The sequence below is a fragment of the Sus scrofa genome, chromosome 1, assembly GCF_054392235.1.
Source record: "Sus scrofa isolate SSC_HxYL_T2T_F1_AM1 chromosome 1, Sscrofa_HxYL_maternal_Yorkshire_Landrace_v2.0, whole genome shotgun sequence".
Lineage (NCBI taxonomy): Eukaryota > Metazoa > Chordata > Mammalia > Artiodactyla > Suidae > Sus > Sus scrofa.
The window spans coordinates 167,648,193-167,669,986 of record NC_139383.1 but is presented as its reverse complement, the minus strand read 5'-3'; the positions used below and the strand labels follow the sequence as shown (position 1 = coordinate 167,669,986).

Below are 21,794 nucleotides of genomic sequence, written 5' to 3'. Positions count from 1 at the left end.
GCACCTATTCTCACTTTCAGAACAATTTTTGTGGGGTTGAGTGGCAGGAGCAGGGGGGTGTGGAATACACATTGCAGGGTCACCTACCCAAAAGGGAAAAAGAAAGGATTCAGTTACGGAGAAGAAGGAAGAGTACCCATTTTCTTTAGTTGTCGCTTAATATGTGGACTAAATAACCTTCTAGAAAATGTTATTTCTTTTCTAAGTTCATTCTAATAAAAATACATTCTAATATGAAAAGAGATTACTTCTCTGTCTGTTTTGCTTTCAAACCATGTTCCAAAAACTGAAAGAAACTGATATTTTGGAAAAAAAAAAAAAAAAACTCCAAAAAAACAGGATAGTGTGCAAGAGAGATTCTGTTTTGTGCTACAATCCCAGCCTTGTAGCAATCGCTCTCAGAACAGATGTTGTCTTTATTCTCGATGCAGCAACATTTCAGTCTTTGTCCAAGGAAAGCATTTCGGTTGTAAAGGATTTAAGAATAGACATGGAAAATGATTCAGAGCAGAACTAGAAAAGAAGCAGAATGTAACAACCTAATCATTCCCATGGTGATTTTATTTCTAGAAGAAAGTTTCTGGAAAACTCCAGGTATTGGGGCGCCGAAGCATCTTTAAGGTAAAAAAAAATCCTCCTGGGACTTAGTGCATTTGCCTCCTGCAAGGTCATATCCTTTGAACATCTTTTATCCTAAATATCTGTGAAATGACCTTCATATTTCCTGACTTTAGGGGGTTGGGAGGAGAAAGAAAGTAGGCCAGATGGTCATAGAATGCTCTGAAAGCAAGCCTTTTTGGTTTTTTTTGGTAGTTGTATGTGTCTGGTTGTTGGGAATTACCGAGAGGCTTCTTGCCATATAAGGATGGGCATGAAAGTCTTTTTAAACAGTGATAGCTGAAAAGATTTTACAAGGGAAAAAAAGTGAAAAAAAATTAGAGTAGCAGACCAAATTGTATCTGATTTGCTGTGGCCTATCGTGTCCTTCCTCCATCAGCTGAGTGTCCGGTCACTTTAAATTAGAACTAAAGCATATTGCTACACTCAAAGTTGAGAGCTGAAATATCTCTTGGTGACACTAGACTTTATAAATTGAATTCATAATTAAGCTTAATCTTTTCATAGATGGTAAAAATTCTCTCTTGCTAAATGTGCCTCATAATTCCTTTTTCTTGCCAATAGGAGATATTAGCTTGAGTGTAAATCTAAAACCTTCATCATTTCTGACACGCGGAAGTCACAGATTTTTTTTTTTTTTTTTTAATCTTGAACTTTCCGGGTCAGCAAAAACTGTCTTTAAGGACTCTAGCTAAAGTTTAGGAGTTAGACATTAAACTTGTTTCTATTCTCCCCTCATGCCTAGACAATCAAACTTTTTTATTACCTTATGGAAAGAATTGTAAATGTAGCGTTTCAAGAAATTTTTTTAAATTGCTCTCTTTTTATTTTTTATTTTTTCAGGGCCACACCTGCAGCCTATGGACGTTCCCAGCCTAGGGGTTAAATTGGAGCTTCAGCTACCGGCCTGCGTCACAGTCGCAGCAACATGGGATTTGAGCCGTGTCTTCGATCTACACCGCAGCTCATGACAGTGCCAGATCCTTAACCCCACTGAGCGGGGCCAGGAATTGAACCTGAGTCCTCATGTATGCTAGTCAGGTTCATTATCACTGGGCCATGATGGAAACTCCTAAATTGCCTTCGTTTTTAAATAGCAACACCAGAAACAGTGATGCACGACTGGAGTGTTGGTTGGTGTTGATAGAAGCTAGAACCAAATTTTCCCATTAATGAGTATTTTTACTCATTATAATATTTAGATTATCTCGAAGACTAAGGGCCTAAGTCTCAAAGTCTATGCAAAAGAGATTAAGATGTATTACAAGAAGAAAAAATGGATCATCATCTTGTCTTTGACATTTACATTATTCATACGTAGTAAGTTTAGGTGCCATTAATGGTGGGAAAATGTGTTTCATAATCTAGAAAGCTTGCCAGGAATATTGTCTATGAATAAGGCACCATGATTTGCAATAGTTAATCTTATTGATTATGTGGTTTGTCAATAATTCTTATTTTTAAATTCTTGAAATAGATGTTAGCCTCTAAGAGCAAATAATACCAACAAAAGTGTCATCAATGAGATATGTAAAAGACAGTGAAAATAACCACAATAATAATAATAACAACTATCATTTTCTGAGGGCCTGATATGCACCAGGCACTAGTCATCACTTTGCATGCTTTATCATCAGTAAGCAATTCCTATACAATCTGTGTTATTTACTACTTTCCCATCTTATAGAGAATGATGAAACTCATCCAAAAGATGTGAAAGTGATTGACTTTGCTATTAGGGATGTGTCCTCCAGGGAATTCTAGTTCTTCAACCTGATATCATGATTATGAACTGAGCACTAGTTATCCTTATTAAGCAAATTTCCATATGAGTGTTGTTATTAACCTACTGCTTTATCGATATTCAGTAATTTTAACTTTCTGAAGTGCTTCTTTGATGTCTTTTCTGCTGCAGGATAAATATCTACCCTAGTATGCCTTCAGACATATTCTAGACCAATATCCTTATGTACAAAGTCAGGGCTGTGTCCTCATCTAGTGTCATGGGTCAGCTCACTTGGTAAGTCTGTGCCCTGATCAGTGATTGTGATTCAGTTTTACCTAAGGACACATACACACAGACAGACACTGAAATTGAAAGAACCTAGGGTAGAGGGAAATAAAACCAAGGGCATAATGTGATTAAGGGACAAGAAAAGCTAAATAATCACAAGACAAAACAGCTCAATAAAATTGAGCAATGCACTGAGTCCTAGCCCAGCCACTGTTTTATTTATCCTGCTAAGGGTTGTTAACTTATATCATCACCAGGTTCTCCCTAACAATAATCTTAACAGGCATTGCCCAACTTTCCTGTTGATGCTTTTCCAGAAAGATTTTTCCCCCTCCTTTTCCAATGGAAACATCAAAGAAAAAGCTAAACTCTGTTGTCACTTTCTGAACATTACTGAAAGACTAAAAACCCAGGGGTTTAAGCTGATTTGAGTACATATTACCAAGATTTTTCTCTGACCACCAGATCCCCCAAATGCCCTTTATGTATGTGTGACTGTAGAAAATGGTGACATAAAGCAACTGGATTATCAACCATTTGTCCTGACAAGAAAAGGAATCCTTTGCTGTCTTTTGGCTGGATTCCAAATATTAACTTAGAATGTTGGCTAAAAGTAATTCCTGTTGAAAAAGCCTTCTTCCAGCTACTTTTGCGTGAAGACAGCCCCCTTTTTTTTAATGCTCAGTTATCATCTTGCCTGAATGTTTCGGTGCATTTTCTCCTCTTGAAGTCAGTAGAAAGACCACAATGATGCTGAGTCACAACTGCCCACGAGATGAAGTCATGTGTCCTGTCAAGTAGGTTGAGGAGAAAGACTGAATAAAGCCAGCAAGCCACTCTTTGGGGAGGTTGTCAAGCTGACTCCAAAACCAAAGCAGCAGCTTTAAGTTCCAATTTAAATGAAAGGTCTTTGAAGGAGGAGCAGTGCCAAGGCATCTCCATATGACTGCAAAATTTGGACCTACTGCAGATATCATTTACCGAAAAGTGCATTTAGTGTCCTCCTCAAGCCATACTTAACAACCAGTGACAAGACGATATGGTCTTGGTGCCTGGCCAGTCCCCAGTGCTAAAGCAATGTTTGTCATAGCATTACTTTGCTGGCCAGGAAGCTTGAGAACAGCTGACAGGAAGGGATGCTGCTGCTGTCATGTCTGCTCCTAAAGAGATGGAATGTGACCAGGGAGAGCTGAAGCAATGCCTCAAAAATAGACCAAAGTGTAACTTCAAGTGTTGGAGCTTAGCCTTGAATGGCTCAGCTGTAGAAACAACATGGAAATCCTGAACTGATGCATAGTAGTGAGGAATAAATTTTTTTTGTTGTTTTTTAGGACAAGTCTTACACCATCACTGACCATCTAAGTCTTCAACCATCACTAACCTTCACAAGGGCAGTGCCTGCCCTCTCCTGGTTGCCCTCGGGTATATTTATAACAAACCTCCAACAAGAAGCCCACCCCCCAGGATCTCCTTTTCATGGCACCTCAGGTGGCTTACCTGAGATTTCCAATCTGGGAAACTGCAGACATTGTTTTGGGCCCCACATTCTGAAATTCATGAAAGGAACTATCTAGAATGTATTAGTATGCCATAAACATGTTGTGATTACATATCAGTATGCTACACAAATTGGCAGCTGTTTTTATTGATTTTATTTTTTATTTTTTTGTCTTTTTGTAGGGCTGCATCCATGGCATATGGAAGTTCCCAGGCTAGGGGTCTAATCGGAGCTACAGCTGCCAGCCTACACCAAAGCCACATCAATGCCATATCTGAGCTGCATCTGCAACCTACACCACAGCCCACGGCAAAGCCGGATTCTTAACCCACTGAGTGAGGACAGGGATCGAACCCACAACCTCATGGTTCCTAGTTGGATTCATTAACGGCTGAGCCTCGACAGGGAACTCCAGCAGCTGTTTTTAAATACTCCAATTTTTATTTTTATTTTGTGACAAAACAAAGTTGCTTGCAGATTCACATGGAGCAGTAAAATAAAAATGAGACATCGAGTTGGCCAGATAAGCAAGTTGAGATACCTCTGGCAGCAAAGAATCATTTCAGAGCCAAATTATTTACATAGCCTACAGGCCTATCCAGAGGCTTCAAGATGCATTTAAAGAAAGACATGTAAACTCTTTGGTCAATAACGCCTAGGGAACTGACTGCCTGATCTGCCCTGGAAAATTGTGGTTTAACAAACAATATTAAGCACGTGCTATGCTTTGGGGTCTTTGATAGGCACTAGGGACATCATTTAACAACATTAATGAAAGCCGTTAGAAAATGTTCAAATGAACCAGGTACCTCTCGGCATTCTCCTTTTATTGGTTTAATCAATTCTCTCAGCAGCCCTTTTATTATTGTAAGCAATTTTATTAATTGTAAATTGCTTACTATTTCGTGAATTTTTATGTTATATTTTTTATTATTGTGAGGAAATTGAGACAGAAGCACAACACACAGATTTCCCAGATGTTCATTGTTTTGCAGATATTTGAACTTTTCACTCTCTGGCTCCAGGGTCCAGGTAGGCGACCAGCACCACGCTGCTTCCCTGAGATGCTTTCTGTCCACGGCTGTTCACTCTAGATTCTCTTCTCGCTCAGATAATTAAATGTTGCTGATCCACTTTTGCCTTATCTATTTGTCTTTGAGGGTCTACATAAAATCATCTGCTTGCTTGTGGCAAGCTGATCTTATAATCTTCTGTTTAGTTACGAAAAACTAAATTTATAGAGTAAAAAAAAATTTTGAGTAAAAATTTTTAGAGTACCAAAAAAATTTTTTGTTGCAAATGTAAAAAAAAAAAAAAAAGTACTACAAAATGAAAAAAAGTACTCCATCTGCAGATGTTGACATGAAATGAACTCCCAAAGAAAAAGGCTACATAAAAATATATATAGCCATGGCTCTGGATGGAGAATTTTAAATATCTCTTTTTTTGTTTTGATGATTGCTTAGCTAATTTATATCTTAAAGAAACTTCTTCATGACCCAGAAATTCTTTAAACTTTTCAATATTCTATTATAAATTAATTAAAATTTAAAAATTAGAAAAATAATATTAAAATATTTAAAAATGTCCTATATAGATCTCTTCTACTTGGTTTCTGCTCTACTACATCTTTGTGGCCAAAATGGGTATGTAGCATCACTGAAGCTTAGTTGATTAACTGTCTCATGCACCCACACTTACAGATAAATCAAACTTATACACTAAAGAATAATCAAAATACCTGTGTGCAACAATAGCCCCTACTCCTTTCACAGTGTCAGTAAAAAGTATCCCTCTCTTTATATAATGTATCTAATAGGAGTTTTTCTATGCACCACTTCTCAAAGAACAATCTCAGTCTTGCTGGATTTAACTACACTCTTTCAATGTAAGATTTACCTGTTACACTCTATACACTTCCTCAGACCTGATGCTAGCACACCACACAGAAGTCAATGGCTAACCTGCTCTTGTTAAAGCTCTTATGCCCTTCTGCACCCGTCCTGGGGCAGTCTGCTCTTTTCCTTTATGAATTCCTGCTGCTGGCATTCCACTTCAGGAGCAGGCCCCTCTTTCCATTTGTCTCGGAATACAGAGAGCTACTTATTTTTTCTTTGGTTTCATCTACACACTTTTCGAAACTGACTTTAAGCTCTGGGAAGGCTGGATTGTCTGTGTCTTCACTCTTCATTTATCTCAGTATCTGATACAGTGTCCGATGCATAATAGATTCCATGGAAATTTGACAAAGGGGTTAACAAATTACCATTAGGAAGATTTGTGAATATTACTGGTCTTGACAAGCCAGAGGGTACTTAAAACTCTTTTTCTAATTTTTTAATTGAAGTATAGTTGATTTAGTTTCTATTTTACAGCAAAGTGATTCAGGTATGTATATATGTGTACATACTTATATATTTGTTTCATAGTCTTTCCCATTATACTTTATTACAAGATACTGAATATAGTTCTCTGTGCTATATAGTAAGACCTTACCATTTACCTACTTTGCATGCAGAAGTTTATATCTCCTAATCCCAAACTTGTAATATATTCCCCTCTTACTTTAACCTCTTCTTCTGTGTTGGTCACATTCCTTATAGATTGTTTTTAGAACCCAGAACACTTCTTAGACTTGCTTTTCTGTGCTGAGGGCAGTCTCAGACTTTACAAAGCACTTTTCCTGGGGGGCATAGTCATCAACTAGACTTCCTCTCTGAACTGAAAGTGGCTCTCTGTACCCAGCATATCCTCCTGACTGCTGATCTAGCAGCACCTGCTCCTATGGGTCCTATGGCTTTCACTTCTCAGACTCCAGTAGGTTGAAATCTCCTGATCCTTACATGTTGGACCTTAGATATCTTGGAGCCTTATCTAGAACAACACTTTATAGTAGAGAATGTTTTCTCTAGTTTTGTTTTCTTTGCTCTCTGTTATACAAGCATGAGCTTTAGCTCTTTTGAGGAAAGGTAGGCAGATATGTAGGTAAACAGTATACAGTAGAAATTTACATAAAGCTACTATCTAGGGATGTTAATATGACATATTGCTTAATTAGGAAAGTAAGCCTTTAGCAGTAAAAGCTCATCTCTACAATTACTTCTTTGAATCAAATCTGCTTACATAGAGTTCAAGAATTTTTATACTGTGTGCCATTCTTAAAATATTAAAATGTGTTCCTTTCATCTTTTATTAGTGTACTATATTAGTGTCCCTATGTACATATACTTGCCTCCTAAGGAGAGGAATTTTTAATACAACATAACTTAAATATAAGTCATACACATGTGGCCTTTGTATTATCGACCCCACTCCCATATTTTGAGAAAGAAATAAAAGATGTTTTCTCGGAGTTCCCATCGTGGCGCAGCAGAAACGAATCCAACTAGGAACCGTGAGGTTGTGGGTTCCATCCCTGGCCTCACTCAGTGGGTTAAGGATCCAGGGTTGCTGTGAGCTGTGGTGTGGGTTGCAGACACAGCTCGGATCTGGCGTTGCTATGGCTCTGGTGTAGGCCGACCCCTAGCCTGGGAACCTCCATATGCCACGAGTGCGGCCCTAAATGCTCAAAACAAGACCAAAAAAAAAAAAAAAAAGATGTTTTCTCTACATTGTTTCTTATTCCTTATACTTGCCTTTCTACATTTCTCCTTCCATTCCTATTTTCTTCTACTTTAAGATAGCAATTGCTGTTGATAGAAGAGATTTTTTAAAAGAAATCTGTTTTGTCTTTAGTACTGTGTTTGGGGTTTAGTATTGTCAGAACTGAGGAAAGGTTAAATTAAATTTGCTCTAGAGTGTGAATTGGGTAGGGCTAGTAGGAAGTTTTCTATCTGTAAGAGTTTAATTTCCTTCTCAGTCCTTCTTTTTTTCAAAGTCATAGAAATTCAGGAACTGTTAGCCTGTTTTCCTCCAATAATCCACAATTCCCAGCGGAAACACTGTGGTGGAGCTTTGAAATTTGTCTTCAATTTCCTGCCTAAAATCAGGACAATTCATTGAATGACAGATATGCTTATAACACAGTGTTTGGTTGGTGGTTTTTTTTTTTTTTATTAAGTGTAATATTTTACCATCAGAGGATGTAAGTGCCAGGTATGGTCAAAGACATTGAAAAATGCTGTCATTCAACATGATGGATGTGGGAAATACTTATTTTCTTAAGGAAAGAAATGGGGGAGGATTCGTTAGTTTTCAGTCTTTCAGAAACTAGAAAAGTAAGTTTCAAAATTTAAGGAAGCTTCCATTTCTGGAAATATAACTAACTGAATACCCTGGAAAAAAACTTAGTTTTATATATTACATATTATATAATATTATATAGCACATAATATTATATAATATGTAATATCTAGGTACAGCTGAATTAGTAAGAAATGAGAGAAATATCATCAAAGAACAAAAATCATTTGGCTAATCCCAGAGAAATAGCTGCTAAGGTTTGATGGCTCTCTGGGGTCATATATAGACTTCCAGGGTCCTAGTGCTTTCATTTTAAGGACAGTTGACAAGGCCTCTGACCCATTCAATGTGGGGACCTGTATTAGAAACACCATAAGGTGAATAACTCCATGAAACCAAAATCTACGGAGTGTGCACTGGAAAAACACACACACAAGGGGGAGAGTATGAAAACTTGATTGTTTCCAAGGGAACTCTAGATAGAAGAGGAAATATCTGCCATATGAGATCTTCATTATTAGCAGCCAACCTTGTGCATGTATGACATCCATAATCACTGTACCTGTGGAACTGAAAGAATATCAGATAAAGAACTAAATGGAAGCAGTCACAGCATGGTGGTGACACTGGCACTTGGGTAGAACAAACATACATTCACTAGGAAAGTGTTCTTAAATATTCTTAAAGCAAAGATGCAAAGAATTACCCTGGAAGAAATTTCAAGGAATATGAGCTCAGAACAGCAAGTGATCACAAAATACATGAGCAAACAAACCACCTTCTGTTGTCAGTGGAATCAATAAAAAGCAGAATCAAACATGTAAGAAACACTTTGCAATGAACGGATAAATAATAAAAATGAGCACATTTAAACATTTAAGGAATTAATTTTTGAGAGACAAACAAGAGAATAGTAAATATTTTGAAGAATACTGCTGCTATAAAAGGAATTTCTGTGACTCCCCAAAATTCATATGTTAGGAATTTCCTTTCTGGCTCAATGGGTTAAGGACCCAACATAGTGTCTGTGAGGATGCAGGTTCGATCCCTGGCTTTTCTCAGTGGATTGAGGATCCAGCTGCAAGCTGCAGTGTAGGTCGCAGATTTGGCTAAGATAGATCCAGTGTTGCTGTGGCTGTGGCTTAGGCCTCAGCTGCAGCTCCGATTCAACCCCTTAGCCCAGGAACTTCCATATGCTGCAGGTGTGGCCTTTAAAAAAAAAAAAAAAAATCATATGTTAAACTTAACTTCCAATGTGATGGTATTTGGAAGTATGACCCTTGGATGGAAACTAGGGTTTGATGAGGTCATGATCATGGGAGCAGGGCCTTGATCTGATAGTATTAGGGCCCTTATAAAAAGAAACAACAGTGAGCCTGTTTTTTCTCTCTTTATTATGTGAGGACACAGAGAAGGTGGTTTTCAGCAAACCAGAATGAGGGCCCCCACCAGAACTCAACCATTGTGGCATTTTGATCTTGATGTTCAGCCTCCAGACTGGTAAGAAATAAATGCCTATTGTATTTTGTTATAGCAGCCTGAACAGACTAATAAAACTGCAATCCTCTTTGTCTCTACTTCGCCAGCTATTTTTACTTTCTTTTTTATTTTCTGGTCCATGTTTGATGTATATGAAAATGGTAGGCCTAACTCTCCATGTTTTGAGAATCCTAGGCTGTATATTCTGACCTCTGTACCACAAACCTTCAGCATTAATAAGACCTCACTTATCACTCCCACTGTGTAGCTGGATCTTCAGCACAGGGCCTCCACTTTTGGCTTCTAACAACCTACATATTTGAGCACCTAAAAGTTTCCTTTACTTTCTTAAGAGCACAATAATACATCTTAAATAATCATTCACTCATTTATTAATTATATAATCATTCTTTAACAAATGTTTAAGCATCTGAAGTCTTCAATGTGTAGCAAACACTTAAGAATGTATGGTTTAATTTCTAATACCCCTGAAATGGCACAACTCAGATTGGTGCTTGAACCCACTGTCTTTTAATTAAAATCACATATGCGGTCTCAGGACTTAAATGAATTTTAGATTTTTTATGTCTCAGTGTGGAAGGAATTCAGCGAGAGGCAAAGTGATAGGTAAAAAATAGATTTATTGATAGAGATAGAGTCTGGGTCATCTTGTGGACCTTCTCAAAAGGTAAGAGCACACCCGGGCTAGTTTTCATGAGCTGGATAATTTCATAGGCTAATGAGTGAGATGATACCTTTTGGGAAAGGTACAGGATTTTTGCAGGAATTGTAAAAAAAATAAATAATAGAGCACTTTTTGGCCTTTTATGGTTGGCCTTGGAATTGTCTCCAATGGGTGTGTCATTCTGATGCTACTGTAGTACAATGAGGAAATAATGAGGCTCAAGTTCTCCCAGAATTCAAATCTTCTGCCGTTTAGGACCTAGTTGGTTCCAACCAGTTTACGTTGTATCCTCAACGCTATGTAATTCTTTTAAAGGTTGTGCCCTGCCCCTTCCCTCCTGTTTCACCCCCAAAACAAAGATACTGCTCCCCTATGGTTATACCATAATTTTGCAGTATAGTTTGGAGAGACATACAATATAGAATATCCTTAGTATTAGTAGTATGTGAATTTTCTAACATGCTAGAAGGTGCTAAGTGTTATAATAAATTAGATTGGGCATGCTGTAATTTTAGTAATTTGAGTTGAGTCCAATTGATCTCATTAAGAAGGTGACATTTGAACAGAGACCAAAAAGAGTCAAGAGAGTTGCCCTCCAAATCTGGGAAAAGAGTGTACCCAGCAAAGCAAACTGTCCTTGCAAAGGCCCTCAGTCAGGGGCATGTCTGGAATGCTCAGAATATAGGAAGGAAGTCAGTGTGGTTGGTGGCTGAGCAGAAAGAGTAAAAAGAACAGCATTAGAGAAAAGCAATAGTTGTAGTTAGAGGAGAGCCTTATCAGGGCTGCATAAAAATGTCCAGTAAGATTTTTTGTTCACTTCTAGGGTTTTCATTATATTTCACATAAATTTCTAGTTTCAAACTAGAGGTCTCAGTGACTTTATGACCAATGTTATTGCCCTAAAATATTTCTTCCCCTTTTAAATAAAACTTCTAGGAGTTCCCATTGTGGCTCAGTGGGTTAAGAACCCAATGTTGTCTCTGTGAGGATTCAGGTTTGATCTCTGGCCTCTCAGTGGGTTAAGTCTCCGGCATTACCACAAGCTGCAGAATAGTTCACAGATGCAGCTCAGATCTGGTGTCGCTGTAGTTGTTGCTTAAGCTGCAGCTGCAGCTCTGCTTCAACCCCTGGCCTGAGAAAAGAAATGGGTGTGGCCATAAAAAGAAGAAAATAGAATAATTAAAAAATAAAATAAAGCATCTAGTTTATGAGCCATGCTTTAATAAATATCAATCCACGACAATGCTCTTCTTCTATGTATAAGAGGATATCAGGACAGGTGAAGTAACTTGGCTACCACATCTTCTTAGGACTAGAGTGAATGAAGTGATCTTTCCATACTAACATATTCCCGATTAAATTTCAATCTCTCTTGAGAAGTGAGTAGGACCTCAGGTCAATAGAGATAAGTAACTGACATAGAGAAAATGAATACAGTGGGAACTCAGAAGACTTTGGCATTTCTATTGTTCTGGACTTATCAAAAATAAACCTTATCTCTGGAAGACAGAACAGATCTTGCATTATTCACACCAATCATTTTCTACGTTCCTTAGGGCTGCATCATTTATCTACTACTCTCCTTCTCCTCTCTGCTCCCACAGTGAAAGGATCATTTCTATAATATAACATTAACTGCTTTGTGCACCAATTTACATGATTTCCTCATTCAAGAATCAGCACCTTGAAAGTATTAGTGGCACTTATTGCCGTGCACTGAATACATGTGTTCTCCAACAGTCATATGTTGAAGCCCTAATTCCCAACGTGATAGTATTTGGAGATGAGACCTTTGGGAAGTAATTAGGTTCAGATATGGCCCTGAGGGTGGGGTCCTCATGATGGGATTAGTGCCCTTATAAAAAAGAAGAGATCGGAACCTCTCTCTCCCCATCATATAAGGATACAGCAAAAAGAAGGGCATTTGCAAGCCAAAAGAGAGTTTCTCACCAAAACCCAACCATCCTGGCACCCTAATCTTGGACCTTCCAGCCTACAGAACTATGAGAAATTAATTCCTGTTTATAATCCACCCATTCTATGGCATTAGGTTACAGCAGCAGTTAGTCATCATTGTTTTCCTGTACTTGATGCAGTGTCAGACTCCAAGTAACCACTCAATACTATTTGTTTAATGAATGATCCTATATTTAAACCATAGCATGATTATAATACTTGACGGATCTGGGGAAAGAGATCACAGAAATGATTGGAGTTAGTTGAAGACATATATCCTTTCTTTAACTTGTCTTGATGTCATTTTGATTTGCATAACTGAGACATAATTTAGTAGAAACTAATAAAGAGGAAAGTATGCAAAATATATATATATATTTTGGGTAATTTTTTCTTCTAATATATAATTTGAAGTTATGAGGTTTTTTTAACATGGTTTTAATAATTTTTACAATGAGATTAACAGAATTTCTGCCAACTCTAAAATTATGCATATGTTTAAAAAACAGTATAACAAATGATGATCTTTGAAGAAGCAAATATAAGTGCCTCCTATGATTTCCCCAGTATCCCCAGCGATTTGTGCTCATTCCTACCTCCCAGGGCAAGTGTGCCTTACATGCTCCTTAGATAAGATCCCCCTCCCCTGCCTCCAGCAGGATTTACCAAAACCCTGCTTTTTTTGGTTTGAATAGACCAACCTGACTCTAGTCCAGGAAACCATCCCTCCTCCCATGTGCCCTAATAAAGGCACCTGCTCAGGGCATGTGCCTTCCCTGCACGCAGTTTGACCTCTTCGTGTAGCTTCTTAGAGGCCTGCCTGGTATGTCCTCCAGGAACTGTGAGTGATAAACTCTATTTCACTTTCTCTTTTGGTCTTTGGTTGAATGAGACTTACCTTCCAGCACCTTTGCTCCACTTAACAAATGTTAATTTAATAAAGTCTTAACAGCACCAAAACAATTTCAGTGAACTTATTAATATATTCCAATAAAGGATCTTTATGATCTGGTTATTATATTGAATGCCATGGCAGACTGTGTGTGGGAGGAAAACATTCTGCTTTGTGATAATCTGGATATTGTGAATTAAGTATTCATTCTCTTCCCTCCCACACTGGGGGCCAAATGCACTTCCCCACACTTTGATGTTGGCTGGACCATATTAACTTGCTTTGGCCAATACAATCTTAGTGAATAGGATATAAGCAGAGGCTTAAATGTTCTGAAGATATTTAGCTCCTCTATGAAGCTCTGACAGTTGATCAGAAGAACTAGGATAGCCACTACCCTTTCCACCTGAGTACCAGAATGAAAATCAGTGAAGCAAACCTGCACCCAGCTCACAACTAGAGTCATCTCTGATGGACTACAGACTCCTTACCTGGAATAGAACCACTAAAGTAGCCACATGCATGCGTAGCAAAGAAATACTTATTGTTGTATACCCTTGAGGCTTGTTTTATTACTATGTAACTCTGTATCCAAAGCTGAGTCAAAGGACTTGGACAGAAAGTTTGAAAACTACAAGAGATCAAATAAATTTCAAATGTTTTTTTAAAAAGCCATAGAAAGGAAAGAAGGGAGGAAAGGAGGGAGGGAAGAAACAGTGAAGGAAAAGAAGGGAAGGAGAATAAATGGGTAAAATGGGATAATTTTTAATACTTACATTAAATACAAAAAATAAATAAAAAGCTAATTGAATCTTCCAATACAATCATAGGGGAAATTCTAAAACCACACTGGCTTAAACTTATAAAAAAATCTTGGAAGAGTTCTCTTGTGGCACAGTGGGTTAAGGATCCAACGCTGTCACTGCAGCAGCTTGGGTTGCTGCTGTGGCTGTGGCACAGGTTTGATCCCTGGCCCGGGAACTTCCATATGTCTCAGGTGTGGCAAAATAAATAAATAAATAAATAAATAAATAAATAAATAAATAAAATCTTGGAATCTTTCAAGATTAAGTGGTAAATTTATAAGAAAGTATTTAAGTGATATTTCGTCATTTTTCAGAACTTTGTTATCCTAAATACCTAAATGTGCTGGTAGGATGAAAAAAAAATTTGATGTCACAGAGAAGATTGTGTTTTAGTACTTGTAAAATTAACCTAAGGCAACTTTTTCTATATTTTTGCTGTTATGTTATTGCCTTGTTGTGTGTATAGGCCCTGACTTTTAAAACTTTAGTATACTAATGGTTCTTTCACTTGGGATCCATAAAGAATATACGAATTTCTTTTCCATTAACTCCTGGGCTTCCCAGATTTTTCTGGTTTTCTGAACTATTAATAACACCAGCCTCTGCTAACAGTGGTTGCCATCACTATCATACATTTATGAAGTACATATTTGCTTCAAGGACTCTTAGATGTTGTACAAAGTGAATTAAAGAGACCTGACCCCTGTAATCTACCAAAAGTCAGTCTTGTAGGGAGAACTGTGAGTCAATGACTAAAATGAAAAGATTCTTTTAAAAAAATACTTGTGAAGCATAAAATAATCATTAAACATGAAAGAAAGGAAATTGATTTTTATGTGGCAGTAGAGTGTGGGACCTTCATTAACTGAAAGAAAAATTTCAAGATGTTTTAGAGGAAAATATTTTGGAATTGTAAGACATTGAATAGCTTGATATAAATAAAAATAACGGAGGGTATAGACAGAGAAATTGGCAGATCAAAGCAGAGTGGGGAAACTTGAGTTAATACCAATCAACTATTATTTATTTAGTGCCTTATAGAATGGCAGGCTTTGGCTATGTGAGTCTCAAATTATTATGCTTGGAAAATGAAATAGAAAATTTCAAGCTTTATTATGATTTTCCTGAAATGCCAAACACATACATACAGCCAAGCAAAACAGACATTCTTCTTTTTCAATAAAATAGTCAACCCACAGTATAAAAGGGAAAATAGCAAGAACTTTATGCATTTCATATTCTCACTGGCAACTTCAAAGGAAAATGATTACCTTATTCTCCTTTGGCAGAAATTGAGAGTGTTGATGGAACTTATTGTTTACTAATAGATTTAAGACAACATCAGAGAAAGTTTTTTCTTACTTTTTATGGTTGATTTACAATGTTGTGCCAATTTCTGCTGTACAGCATAGTGACCCAGTGATATACGTACATATATAGTACGTTTTTTATACTATCTTCCATCATGTGCTATTCCAAGAGATTGGATATAGTTCCCTGTGCTATACAGTAGGACCTCATTGCTTATCCATTATAAATGTAATAGTTTGCATCTACTAACCTCAGACTCCCAGTAACCGCCCCCCGCAACCCCCAACCTGGGCAAGCCTGTATGTGAGTCTGGGTCTTTCCATGAAGCCTAGGACAATGATGTTTCCGATATACATCTGCTGGTATGAATTTGCCTTCACCATAATCCATCGTTCCAGAGAAATATGCATAGATTGTTGATGTGTGGTTCTAGGGTTTGTGTTAAACGCTGTTATTTTTACTGCTTGGAACAAGCAGTGGTCCACAAGATTTTGTTTAATTTGAGGTTAATTTCATCCTTGATATTTCCAACCTTTTAAATTTGACATAAAATTTCAGCTTCCCAGAGAGATATAAAACAGGATATTTCATGCACTTACTTGAGACAGCATTAAAGGAGCTGAAGCCATGAAAGTGTCGTGATGCAATTTAGTGAAAATTTATCTTCACGGGGAATTGTTCGGTTTGTAGTGAAATAGGATTGGAAATAACCTTTTCTTCTATAAACCTTACACCTAGAAGACAATGCATCTGTTTAATATGTTCTACTTGCAAAATTCTGATCTTTACCTACCAGATTGAACTCAACAGCTATCATATAGGTGTGGTCTACAGCATATACATATATACACATCTTCCCCCAAAGCTGAATAATCACAGTAAAAAAATCACTTATTTGTTTAATTAGTCCTTTCATACTCAAAATATACCGATTACTCTAATTTACTTTATGGCTAAAAACATTGAAACATTGGAGATTTAGGTATCTCGTATTTCAACTGGACCAACAAAAACAAAATTATTTTCTCCTATAATTCAAAAATAATGCAAACATATATACTCACATATAAAGATAAATATCCCTAGTTTTGTGAATATGAGTATTACGATATTGTGTTATATAACATTAAAATATTATATTATCTTTCTCTAATCATGAATTATACTTTCCCAGTGATTGCCACTATAAAAGGCTGTCAGCTGATTTAGGATAAAAAAAAACTAAACTAAAAAACTCTAAAAGTGATGTGAAAATTTTTAATAAGAAAAACTATTCAGTGCCTGTGATATCACCCCTCTATTCAAACTTCCCATTAGATTGGTGAACCAAATCAGGAAAATGATCCTCTACTTTTCCACTCTTTCACCTATTATTTCCCAGCATCTTCTTGATATTGGCCAATCTGATAATATGCTTTTTCCTGAGCCCAACAATTTTCTGCCTTTTCTCAATTTGCTTCCTTTCTTTCGTTTGCATTTATCCCATTATTTCTCTCATTTCCACTTCCAAAATTATACAAATTCTTTAGGTTATTACAAACCAGCCCAAGAAGAAATATTTTATAATTATTTTGCTCCCCAACTGAATATATTTTTGCCCTTATCAGAAGGCCCATGCTTTCTCTGAATCTCTTTACTCTCCCCCTTTTTTATAATTTTTATACAAGATTACAAGTATACTTATAGAATAAGTTAGATCACAAACTTTATTTTAACATTTCAGTTAATTATTCTTGTGCCTGCAAGCATACCTTTTTCTTTACTAATCACAAGGAAATGGTAATTTACTTTAGTTATTACTTAGGTAAGTAGGGAATGACCAATGTGGACATTGATAATACTGATAAAGATGTCACTCAGCTCTGTGGAATTATTATATCATGTTGTTTCTGGTGACATTCTGAATGCTACCTACTTCCTTTCTCCAACCCTTTCACAATATCATGTTATCATGTTTTTATATATCCCAAGTCTCCTCTATTTATATTTATTTAGGAGAACACTTTTGTCCTAGGATGCAAAATATTAAGTAGCACATACCAATAGACAAATTATAGGGATTACTAAATTTTCATAATATTGCAATTTGCTTACTCATGCCAGATTCTGGAAGCCTAAAATGTTTCAGATCATTCAGTTTTTACCTTGGTACCTTTTAAACCCTAGGAGCTACTGTACAACGGAAGGTTCTCTTCGGAAGGGCTTCGGGTTAGCAATTTTCTTCCATTCACTACACAAGAAGCACAGATAATTTAGGAGGTAGACAGCCAGCTTTTGTGAGACAGGGAATTAATGACACCACCTAAATGTTCCTTTCATTTACTATTGTGATTTCAATGGTCTGGGGAATAGTTAGAAATGTATTAATGGAAACAGAGGTCGAAAAACATTTTTACAGTTGTCACCTTTCACAATATAAAGGGATTATCTGGTAATACATTGTCCCGGTCACTGTGAGTAGACAGAGAAATTATTTATAAAATGTGAAGTTTACATTTCTTTGTTGATCAGACTGGGTAATGAGTTTTATTATTGTCATTTTGCTTTTCTGTAAAGTTAAAAAATAAATTTTGCATTAATATTTTCAGAGCCAATATCAAGTGTGTAAAATTCCCAGCTATGTAATTAGTACTTTGCTTTTTCACAGCTCTTATATTTTCTTCATCATAAGCCTCCTAGGTACCAACATCAGGTGTTTCTTAGTACTTTAGACTGAATTAGACATCCATTTTGCCCTCCAGGAGCTAAATAGCACACTATCAGCACCCAGTGTTCAATGATAAATTGTGAAAAATTGCAATGAAAAAAAATATCTCAGGAAAACCATGAACTTTGCAGTTCTCACAGCTTGGTGTATGGAATATATGTAGGATTCAGAGAATCATTCTGAACAAAAGACAACTGGAAACTTCAGAAAAATACCAGGCAACAATGTACATATAATCTGTTTAAATGTTTTAGTCACAGGTACCAGGTACCAAGTGGAGAATTACTGAATGGGGAAATCAACATTGCCCCATTTCAGTCCTTGACAGGCAGATTACTTATTTAGAGGCTTCACTGGGAGAGTGGGCTGCAAAACAGATGTTGATGGCTAGGTTAAATGTTAACATACTTTCTTAATGTCTTTCCTCCATCCCCAATATTATCTGGTATAGGAATGTAGTAGCCAGAGTCAAAAAAACCCCGGTTCTGAACTCACCTGCACTTTGCAGAAGTGGTGCCTCAACTGTCTAGATTCAGAATTAGATTCCTAGGCTTTTCAACCAATGATGTCATCTTCAATGATCAAGTTCAGAATGGACCGTGATGTGAAGTCTTTAAATATTTCCTCCCCACGTAAGATCGTTAAATTGTCCACTCTTTTTTCTTGTACTAAGTCTTTGAGTGTGTTAATTAAATTCACTTTGATGATGAGAAAATGTCCAGAAGGGATAATTCTGGGATGCTTTAGACATGAGGGATGTAAAAATGAATGATATTGGCATAGTCAAGATGGCCATTGAGATTAAAACCTAGTGAAAGATGAAACATAAAAAGGCAATCAAAATATAGGGTGATTAAACTATACATGAGAAATGCACATATAAAAGAAACCTAGTCCAGAACTACAGATTCTGACACTCTTCAAAGAACATAATCTCCGGTTCAGACCTAAAGGATGAATAGACGGTAGCCTAGTGAAGAAAAGAGGGAGAACAGCTTTAGGGAGAGGAAACAGTCTGAAGGGAGAATGTGTTTTCATACAAGTAGAAGGTGCTCGGCATGGCCAAAACACCATGTGAGAAATAGAAGGGGAAAGAAAGAAACTGAGGGGTAAAACAGCCAAATTAGGATGAGAAACATAAATCTGTTTAAAGGCATTGGCCTTTACTCTGAGGACAACTTGGCGTTTCTTTAAAGTCCTAAATAGGGGTGTGATGTGACTGGAAGATCATTCTGACAACAGCAAATGGAGGGGCCAAACCTGGAAATATGGTGATAGTAGAGTAGGCTGTTCTAGTGTTCAGACAAGAGCTAATAGCAGCCTCTAAGATGGTTACAAGGGAGATAACAAGGATACAAATGGACAGAAGTATTTAAGATGCAGTGCTAAACTGTGCTTGATAAGTACCGGGCTACAGAGGGGGTGAGAGAAAGTGAGGCATCGGAAGTAATACCCAAATTCCTAACTTAAGTACACTACTTTATTACATTTAATCATCTGTACTTGATTATGGACAAGAGTCAAGTCCGACAAAGGCAAGAACCTCATTAATCCAGAATAAAAGGCAATGGTAATGATTCTCAAGGATGAACAAGAGTTTCCTCAGAATTATTTCTGCGGAGGGAAGTGTCAAAATGTTCTCCTCAAGCCATTCTCTATCCTTACTTACCCTCTGACAAGTGTGAACATCTGTTTCTCACTCTCAAGCATTGTCACTTCTTGAAGGTACAAGATTGTCACTATGGATGGGAATATGCCCTACCCTTCAGATATCTGAGGTTGAATGTACATTGAAAACAACTTATCAAAGGTTTAAAAAAAGTAATTCATTAGGGCTTCCTATTTCCTTCTCTGTAGGTTGACTATTATTGATATAACATATAGCTTTCCAAAATGTTAATTTCATCCCCCCTTCTGCATCTTTTCATTTAAATAAGTATTAATTAAGCATCTGGTATACAATTGAAATAATCTTGAATGAATATTCATGATTTGCCTTCTTAAGACACTCACAGTTTATGTTATTTATACCAGTAAAACACTTAGAACAGAAGTGCTTATTTCCAGATTATCTGGTGCAGGATGACTGCGTCCAGAGCAAAACAAATTATGAGGGGAGGGGAGAAGAATTCAAGGAAAATATCAGCTACAGAAAAAAATAGCAAGCTTATCTCTGGTTATATGTCTGGTGGAAAAGAAAAAGACTGAGTAATAAACATAACTTGCAGAGGCTGGTTGGCTGTCAAGGATTTCAACAGTGACCCTTACTCCTATAATCTCCCCTCCCCAGTAAACCACTCAGTGGGCACCATTCCTTCCTTTACTTTTACTTTTTTTTAACATGTATTTTTTTTATTAATCAATGAATTTATTACATGTATAGTTGTACAATGATCATCACAATCCAATTTTGTAGGACAGTTATTTATTTATTTATTTATTTTTCTGGTCTATTCTTTTTTTTCCCCCCACTGTAGAGCATGGGGACCAAGTTACTCTTACATATACACACGTTTTATCCCACCATTTGTCCTGCTGCAATGTAAGTATCTAGACATAGTTCTCAATGCTACTCAGCAGGATCTCCATGTAAATCCATTCCAAGTTGTATCTGATAACCCCAAGGTCCCAATCCCTCCCCCTCCCTCCCTCTCCTGTCAGGCAGCCACAAGTCTTTTCTCCAAGTCCATGATTTTCTTTTCTATGGAAAGGTTCATTTGTGCTGTGTATTACATTCCAGTTATAAGTGATATCATAGGGTATTTGTCTTTGTCTTTCTGACTCATTTCACTCAGTATGAGAGTCTCTAGTTCCATTCATGCTGCTGCAAATGACATTATTTTGTTCTTTTTATGGCTGAGTAGTATTCCATTGTGTATATATACCACCTCTTCCGAATCCAATCATCTGTTGATGGACATTTGGGTTGTTTCCATGTCTTGGATATTGTGAATAGTGCTGCAATGAACATGCAGGTACATGTGTCTCTTTTAAGTAGAGTTTTGTCAGGATATATGCCCAAGAGTGGGATTGCGGGGTCATATGGAAGTTCTATGTATAGATTTCTAAGGTATCTCCAAACTGTTCTCCATAGTGGCTGTACCAGTTTACATTCCCACCAGCAGTGCAGGAGGGTTCTCTTTTTTCCACACCCCCTCCAGCACTTGTTATTTGTGGACTTAATAATGAAGGCCATTCTGACTGGTGTGAGGTGGTATCTCATGGTAGTTTTGATTTGCATTTCTCTTATAATCAGCAATGTCAAGCACTTTTTCATGTGCTTGTTGGCCATCTGTATCTCTTGCTTGGAGAACAGTCTATTCAGGTCTTTTGCCCATTTTTTCCATTGCTTGATTGGCTTTTTTGCTGTTGAGTTGTAGAAGTTACTTACATATTCTAGAGATTAAGCCCTTGTCCGTTTCATTGTTTGAAACTATTTTCTCCCATTCTGTAAGTTGTCTTTTTGTTTTCTTTTGGGTGTCCTTTGCTGTGCAAAAGCTTTTCCGTTTGATTAGGTCCCATGGGTTTATTTTTGCCCTTATTTCTGTTGCTTTGGGAGACTGATCTGAGAAAATATTCATGATATTGATATCAGAGAGTGTTTTGGCTATGTTCTCCTCTAGGAGTTTGATGGTGTCTTGTCTTA

At 37.0% G+C, this 21,794-nt stretch overlaps 1 long non-coding RNA gene across 1 annotated transcript in view; it reads left to right on the top strand.

Moving 5' to 3' along the window:
• Window positions 1-490: 490 nt before the first annotated feature.
• The window catches only part of LOC146406835 (uncharacterized), a 38,685-nt gene continuing 17,381 nt past the window's right edge, over window positions 491-21,794 (top strand). Inside the window, exons 1-2 of the long non-coding RNA XR_014841180.1 lie at window positions 491-621; window positions 9,716-9,812. This is a non-coding gene — a long non-coding RNA (uncharacterized LOC146406835). The remainder of the gene's footprint in view (window positions 622-9,715; window positions 9,813-21,794) is intronic.